The sequence below is a fragment of the Apodemus sylvaticus genome, chromosome 18 (assembly GCF_947179515.1).
Source record: "Apodemus sylvaticus chromosome 18, mApoSyl1.1, whole genome shotgun sequence".
Lineage (NCBI taxonomy): Eukaryota > Metazoa > Chordata > Mammalia > Rodentia > Muridae > Apodemus > Apodemus sylvaticus.
Window position 1 is genome coordinate 68,091,079 of NC_067489.1, and position 8,588 is coordinate 68,099,666.

Here is an 8,588-nt window from a genome sequence, read left to right on the forward strand (position 1 = left end):
GTATATTGAATTTAAGAATGAAACTTAGGTTACCACACAGAGTAGCTCAACAAAGTAAGATTTGGCAAACCAACAGAAGAAAAGAGCTCAAGAAACTGAGACATATTTTTACACATTCAGGAGTCCTATAAAATACTAAACTGGGAAGACTTTGCTCACACCAATACACCCAATGTCTGCTGCCTCACCGTCTATGTGTACAAATAAGTTTTGATCAGTTGACTTAGAAGGCTTTGTTCTCCTTGTGTCTAGTCTATCCTATGGTAAGTATATTATTTATTCTTATTTTTCTACTTCAGGATTCCTTGAGCTCTGAGGAGGGGAATTTAATGGAGAAATCTCATATGGAGTTGGGTGCTGCTCTTTCTCCCTCTCTGTCTCTGACTCTTTTGGTCTCTGTCTCTCTCTCTCTTTCTGCCTCTATCTCTTTTCTCTGTGTGTGTCTGTCTGTCTGTTGGACATTCTGTATGTATCTCCGTCCCTCTGCATACATAATGTCTGATTGTCTATCTTTGCATTTTTTCCCATCAGATGCATGAGAAACCGGGAAAATCCTTGAGGACATGGGCACAGGGGGAAAGTTCCTGAACATAATATATATTCAATTAATGACTTCACTGTACCTTTTAAAATGGTAAAAAATGTAAAATGTAAAAATATAAATAATGATGCATTTGGAGCTTCTAATATGTGTATATTTACTTTCTTTAAAGAATTGGACACGGAAGGCCTCCGTTCTCTCATTCAGCTTGGGAAAGAAATGCCAATGCTGCCATTACCCTTAGCAAGGCTGGATTTTTATAGACTGATTTTTAGAGCGGCTGCTCAGAACAGACTGCTTCTGGAACGCATGTAGTTGCAGGCTGATTTTGAGTGCAAGGGTAATACTATAAGTAGTGACAAAAACTTCAGATCCCAGAAATGTCGACAGGCAATGAAAACTTCATACTTGTCTGATTAGAAATGCAGTTGGCCCACACTACTGTCTAATAATTTGTGAATGGATATTGAGAATGGTATTTCATATTGGGATCACAGATAACTTCTGGTTCAAAGTTCAAAGTACTATAATGGTGGGAGAATAGGAGCCTTTCCAAGACTCCTTGTTAGAACATAGGGTAACAAATGGATAAAGACAGCAAATCTAAAATAAGAACTGTGGGAGAGTCACAGGACATAAGATGAGTAGAGCATCTGGGAAAGGATCCTTCCACTCACCATCTGCACACTGGAGCTGGGTGGTTTCATTGCCCTCTGAGCACAGCCTGCCAGGAGAGAGCTGGGATTCCAGCAGTGATGTCACTTCTGGGTCACTTTCCCTCCAATAACAGTCCAGAGAGGGACAAGGAGCTCATTTCATGGTTGTAGAAAGACAGCAAGAAGCTGCCATGCATAAGTGAGATCGTGAACTCAACACTTCCAGTGACTCCATTATGGAACTGTAAACCTTCAAAATGTAAGAAAAGCATGTATGTTACAAATCCTATTTAAGTAATGACAATTTATTATATTAATGACATCCACTTTGTCTGAAACCGATGTAGCTGCCCTAGTTCATTTTTGTGTCTTTCACTGTCAACTTGGTACATCCTTCCAGACCCCTTTAGCCTATGTTTCTTATAGACAATGTATTATGAGAACTTTCTTTTTCATAGATCAGGAAAGCTTTATGTTTGTAAAGAATAATGTGACCACATTTAATATTCCTTGTAATGTAGTTTTAATAAGTACCATTATTTTTATTTCTTACATGTTTACCTTGTTCTGTTTTGCATTTGTTTACATTATATTTTGTTTTACTTTTCTTGTTTGTGGTGTTAATAGACCAAATTTTATGTAATTTAATCATGTATCCTCAATTAAAATATTAAGTATATTCTAAAAAAACAATAAATACAGACCTATCAGAATTATACCAGACTTCTTACCAGACACAATGAAAGCTAGAAGGTCCAGGACAGATCTCATTCAGACCCTAAGAGAACACAAATAAAGCCTAGACTACTATATCCAGCAAAATTCTCAATTACCGTAATGAAGAAATCAAGATATTACATGACAAAACCAAATTTATACAATATTGTTCCACAAATCCAGCCCTTCAAAGAATAATACATAGAAAACTCCAACAGAATGATGGAAACTACACTAGAAAAAGCAATAATGTAATCTTCCATTAACAGACCAGTAAGACGGTAGCCACATAAACATAACTCCACTTTTAACAACAACAATACCAGGAAGCAACAATCAAACATTAGAAACAAGGTATTGAGCAGAGAGGGAAGGAATGACCTTACAGAGATTGCCCCCAAATAGGAATCCATTCCATATACAGTTACCAAACACAGACACTATTGTGCATGACAACAGTGCTAGCTGACAGGAGCCTGATATAGCAGTCTCGTGAGAGGCCTTGCCAGTACCTTACAAATACAGTGGGGGATTCTCTCAACCAACCATTGAACTGAGCAAAGGGTGCCCAATGGAGGAGCTAGAGAAAGGTCACAAGGAGCTGTAGGGGTTTGCATCCCCATAGGAGGAACAATGATATTAACTGACAAGTACCCTCAGAGCTTTCAGCTATTAAACCACCAACCAAAGAGTACACAAGGAGAGGTTGGATATCAATGAGAGGAGAGGCCCTTGGACCTGTAATGGATCATTGCCCCAGTGTAGGTGATGTAGTAAGAGTAATGTGAGTGGGTGGGTTAGTGAGCAGGGTGAGGGGGTAGAGAATAGGGCGTTTTGGGAGGTGAAATGTGGAAAGGAGATAACAGTTGAAATGTAAACAAAGAAAACACCTAATTAAAAAGGAAATGTGAGAGAGAATCAACCAGTTATGATTGTACAATACATTTAAAATGAAGATGCAACAATGGTTGAAGTTGAGGAAAGGGAGTGTGTGCTGACTGGTAGCTTATGGGAAAGGCGTTAAGGATCATATTGTTTTCCCTTCCATAATCTCATGGTGTTCATCTGCAATGGAATGGCCATCCTCTAAGACTTCAAGATCTTTCTATGGACATGGAGCTTCAATATGCAATCATTTTTTAACCACTTTCCTTGGAATTTATATCATTAGCTTTGCAACATGATCTCACTATTGTGTCAAAACAGTCTCAGACCTGCGTTGATCTCCCTGCTCCTGCCTTACAAGAGACAGGGCTAAAATCATGTTCCGGCATACAGGATTTCTTTTCATTATCTTCTTTTTCATATTTGATTAGGAATTTTTATTTCTAACAAACTTCAAAGTTTTATAAAATGAAAATTATTTTTATTTAAGTATCTCAAATTTATATGGATAAGAGTAATGCCTTCTCAAAAATAGCAAACATTGATTACATGACTAATCAGTTAATCTAGCCAGTGTCATAATGGGAAGCACAATTATGAGATGACGTCATTTTCCTATAACTTGGACAGCAAACATACTTATTAATATAGCAGGCTATATGATTGCTAAATATATGTAGCTTCTTTTCTTATATATTGGAAACATCTAGAGTAGAGTTCTATACAGGTATGCCTAAGGCCTTAGTAATAAGATGTAAGGGTGGAATTTCAGCCTCTTCGAAGTAGTTAATTGTGGATAAATATAATTTCAGAATTGTCACTGACTAGTAACTATTCGATATCTTCTACAATGGTAAATATCAACTATTAACTTGAGTGGATTTAAAATTACCATGGAAGCATATCTTTAGGTATATCTTTCAGTATGTTTTCAGGAAAGCTTATCTGGGGAGAGAAAACACACCCTGAATGTGGGTCCATGCTCTCAGGGGCTGTGATCCTTGACAGATTAAAAAGGAAAAAATAAGCTGAGCACTGCCCTTCATCCCTCTCTGATTCATGAGTAGATGTAACGTGGCTAGCTGACCCATACCTCCTAAACCAAGATGGGCTGTGTCAGTTCAAACTATCAGCAAAATGAAACTCTCCTGCTGTGGTCTAAGCCACAGTTAGTGACAGACTCCTTGGCACTGGCACAGAATGGCAAGTGATATGGATTCTTGTCATAATGAACTAAACTGTACAGTGTGGAAGCAGATGACAGAATGTTGAGTACTGATTATGTAGTCCCTTCCAGCACTGTACTGCAGCCTTGTGTATCTGACAGCATATGGCAAAAGTGATGATTTCAGGTTATGAAAGACACTGTACCTCAGTTTACCCTCATGGTAGGAAAGGAAACATGTAGTTGAAAAGAATATGGGAATATGTCTGCCTGGCAAGGTAGGGAAGAACTCTGCTGCAAGAGTCTAAGAATCAAGGCCTCCCAAGAAGCCCTGTAGTAAGCTTAGACTCTATAGCTACAATCAAGCCTCAATATGAAGGCAGGCATGCAAACAAACTGCCATCACTTCCATCTTTTCCTCAATATCTCTAAGCCTCAGAACACCTGACCTGCTCCTGGATGTCTAAACTGTGGACAAGAATCAACACTTATTGTTTAAATGTTCTAAGAGTCCCAGTAAGTTAATCCACTGCATTTTTAACAGGATCACCGCATGGGCATGATAGGACATACCTTTAATTCCAACACTTAGGCAGCTATGCCAAGAAGATCTGGAATTCAAGATGACTTGAAAATCATATCTTCAAATTCTAAGAGCAAAAAGGGAAAGATAATTAATTTCATTTATAGGGGAACACGTATTACATTGCATAATAACCATTATATTTAAATAAACAACATGTGAAGGAAACTGTATTTATCTCCATAACAATCTTGACATCATTTCCATGTCATATAGAAAATGATCGATGTTTATAGAAAGTTGTAAGTGTGATGCAAGTAATATATGTTTCTAATGTTGTCATAAATTGAAAAGACATAAGTTACAGTAAAAAAAAAAAACCTGTAAGCTCATTAATCTTATCATGCCAAATCAAATAGAATATTTTTTCTGTAGGAAAATTTATGCTAAAAGATGGGACAGCATATTGTTTATACAATGGTATGCTATAGAGAAATAGTATGCAATATAAATCTTAAACAAATACATTTCACTCATTTACTTTAATTGAATTATTTTCAAAGAGAATACTTGAAGAATCCGAGGAAAAGATATGTGGATCTAAGAAAAAAACTTAAAAGCACACATGAGAAGAAATAGCTGAATACATTATTTGAAGGTTGTCTATTGTTTTCCTTTTAGGACTTTGTAATCATGAGATTCAATGCAGAACTTTAAGAAAATGACTGATTTCAAAATAATGAATATTGTTCCTGAATATTATTGTAAAACATACCAAGTACATATTGATGGGAATCACTACTACAAAACTGTGTGGAGACGAATGTGAAGGGTGCACTGTGATGGAAAGTGACTAAGAACACAGCATAATTACTCTTTCTTGTAAATAATGTACTGCAGATGAACAGAGTTTTAGGCATATAAGCTGGCCTGTAATTCTCTCTCAGAGGCACAGACAGAAACTTAGGAGCAAGCAGCTAGCTGATCTGGACAATGCAGCAAGCTTAATTTATAAGACAGAGAGTGGTCAAGGAAGAGAGTCTTGTCAACCTCAGCTTCCCTACACATTAGCAAGTGTACACATGTGTAGTGAGTGCCAACACATGTGCAGTGCATATGAGCCTCCACACTATTAATATATCCAAAACTTGTTAACTCAAGTAATGCTAAGTAAACGTAACATCAGAAATCAGATTACCTCACTACTATAACAGGCTCTTTAATAACAAAGAAAGAATTATGGACAACTTTGTGTTACTGCTTTTCATTACCATATATGCAGAGTTTCTGTGGTAGTTTACAATTCTGTTTTCTGTATGGTTTCAGAAATCCAATGCCTATTACATTCTACCTGAACAAAATGTTGTATTTGTGGTATACAGGGGCAGGTTTGCTGGGCTACAAATTCACAGACATTCAACCTTCCTTACACACAACCTTACTGATTACCTTAGAATCTGCCCTGTCACAGGTGTAGTTCCTCTTTGCTACAGGGCAAAGCTTCCTGGATCAGTGCCTCAGCCTCTGGCCTTTTTACGTTTTACAGAGCTCTGGAAAACAGCTCAAAGAAAGAACACAAGGCTCAGGTCAGTGTAGGGTTGTTCAATCTCAAAGGCTTCTTACTAATACATTTATTTTCATTGTTAAAGAATCTTATTCTTTTCATTTGTGAGGCCCTATTACAGTATCTGAGAATGTGTTCTCACAAATCCCCAGTATGAAGCAATCATTATGAGCACAATTTCTCACCTCAGCCTTAAGACTGGATATTATTGTCCCTGAAATTTTAGGAACTGCAAGTGTAAAGAACATGTGTTTGGGGGTCATGATTTCATTATGCGAGATGAATATAATATATGTAACGTCACCCTGTTTTACTCTGTTAGACAAAATATTAACCAGCATAATCCCAGACCCAAATCATGTGCAGATTATTTTAATTTCTGAGATAAAATTCTACTCACTCTATCACTCTTGGTGTCTTTATCTCTCTTCTCTCTCTTTTCTTAGTTTTGAACACAGGCCTGAACTAGATGAGTCAGCACAACTTTGCATCTATGGTGTTCTAATTTTTTTCAGTTCTGCTGTGACACACATTTTTAAATAATGAGAAGCATTTTGCTCTGATTAAATGAAATACACAGAATTGGTAGTATAACTCAGTTGGTAAATTACTGGGTTAACAGACACAAAGTTTTGATATTTGTCCTCAGCACTGCATACAACTTGCTGGTGCTGAATCTTTGCAATCTCAGTATCCAGATCCAGTGAAAAGTAGAGCAGAAATCCTGTATCATCTTATATAACTTATTATGTCACCCTGTGCTACAGGGGTTCCTGCCCAAAGAAGCAAATGAACATGTGGCAAGTCAAATATTAATGTTTATAAACAAATTATCCTGCCCATGCAGGCAAGTGAATTTGCTTCTTTTGAAGGATAAAAACCTCCAGGACAGTTGTCTAGACAGGTAAACTTCAGTGATAGGAAAGGAAATAAAATGCACACCTACTGAAACTCTGCAGACTGCCATTTTGTTCTTTTTTTCTTTTTTTGGAACTATCTTTTATGGGGGATGGTTCATCAATCTTCCTTGGCGACTGCCTTCCTCATGGCTGCCAGAACATTGCCAGCTCCTCCTGCTTTCTTGTGGCCTGGATGTTCGCGCCCACCCTCTTCTTGATGAACTAGAGTGCGCGCGCCTGTCTATGGACACTGAGCGACTCCAAGGCGCTCTGCTCTTGGGGAGCAAAAACCTGCACCTCCCGGATCGCATCCCTCGCGAACTTGGTGCGCTTGGTGAGGCGCCCGAGGCCGGCTGTGTCTTGGTTCCCTGATGTTCTTCTTCACCTTGTGGCTTTGTTGAGGGCACGGCCATGGGGTAGCGCAGGGCCATGGCTGCTGCTCTCCTAACACGGCCAGGACAGGAAGCCCAGTTTGTTATTTCAAGCTTATTCTCTAACCTACTTTCCTGGAAGTTGCTAGTTCCTTCTACTCGATTATCCAGGCTCCATCCGTTTACCTGTATCATATATTGTGCACTTCATGGTTTGTGGAGGACTAGGTTTATTTCATTATTTTCTATAAATAATATAGCATAGAGAACAATAGAAAAAATAAACAGGTTTTCTATTTATTAGTCTATTGCAAATAGACATTATATTTCTTTGTCTCTAATCTTGATATACATGTGTGTTTAATCCAGAGAGCATTTTTATGAAGTGCAACAACATATTGCCTAAATAGGCTAATTGCTGAAACAACGTCACAGTGACTGGTGGTCACCATATCGCTTCTAAATCAATTTTGTTTCTAGGCCAATGAAGAGAAAACAATATTATTTTGTATTTCATTTAGGTTCATCTTAAACTTTGCACTAGATAAATATGACAGTCATTTAATTGGCTATACTTTACATTAATTTATATGTGTGGACATTATAGTTTGCAATTAATATTATGAAATTGAAATCATAAACTTTTTTTGGTTTTGTATGCAAACCAATAAAGTTTCATATGATTCAAAGGAAAAAAGTTACATTATACGTACTCATTTAAATAAGTAAAAAGTCTGTTATATAAAACAAAAGTAGTGAACATTTACATTTTTATTACTAAAACTACTAAAAAACTCATGAAACATTTAAAAAAATCTATTCATGTGTCTTTGTGCTGAACTAAAATAATTTTTATAGATTTATTTCCCCTCTTGATTTAACTATCTTTGATAAAATTAGTTGAAATCAGTAAACTCATTTTTCCAGTTTTCGCTTTTTGAATTCATAATCTCTAATAGTGTCTTGAGGGTAATATAAGAGAATCACATTAATTGGAAAGTGTTTAACAGTTCTTTACTGTGGTAGAGTAGAGTAAGGAAGGAGTTTATGTTATTGTGGAAACCACTAAGCTAAGACATTCACTCTCCTGGATGTTACCCTCACTATATACCTCCTATGAAGAATATTATGGACTTACAGTGAAAGAAAATATTTTGTCATCTCAGTAACAGAGCCTTGTAAATCTTGGTCTACTTTGATGAGACACTTACAACTTGAAAAGGAACTATGGAATTGATGTATAAGCTTATAAACATTGAGGAATAAA

The 8,588-nt window shown here is 36.9% G+C and overlaps 1 pseudogene; it reads right to left on the reverse strand.

Annotated features, from left to right (window-relative positions):
- Positions 1-7,068: 7,068 nt before the first annotated feature.
- Positions 7,069-7,381, reverse strand: LOC127668397 (60S ribosomal protein L36-like; annotated as a pseudogene).
- Between the last annotated feature and the right edge of the window lie 1,207 nt (positions 7,382-8,588).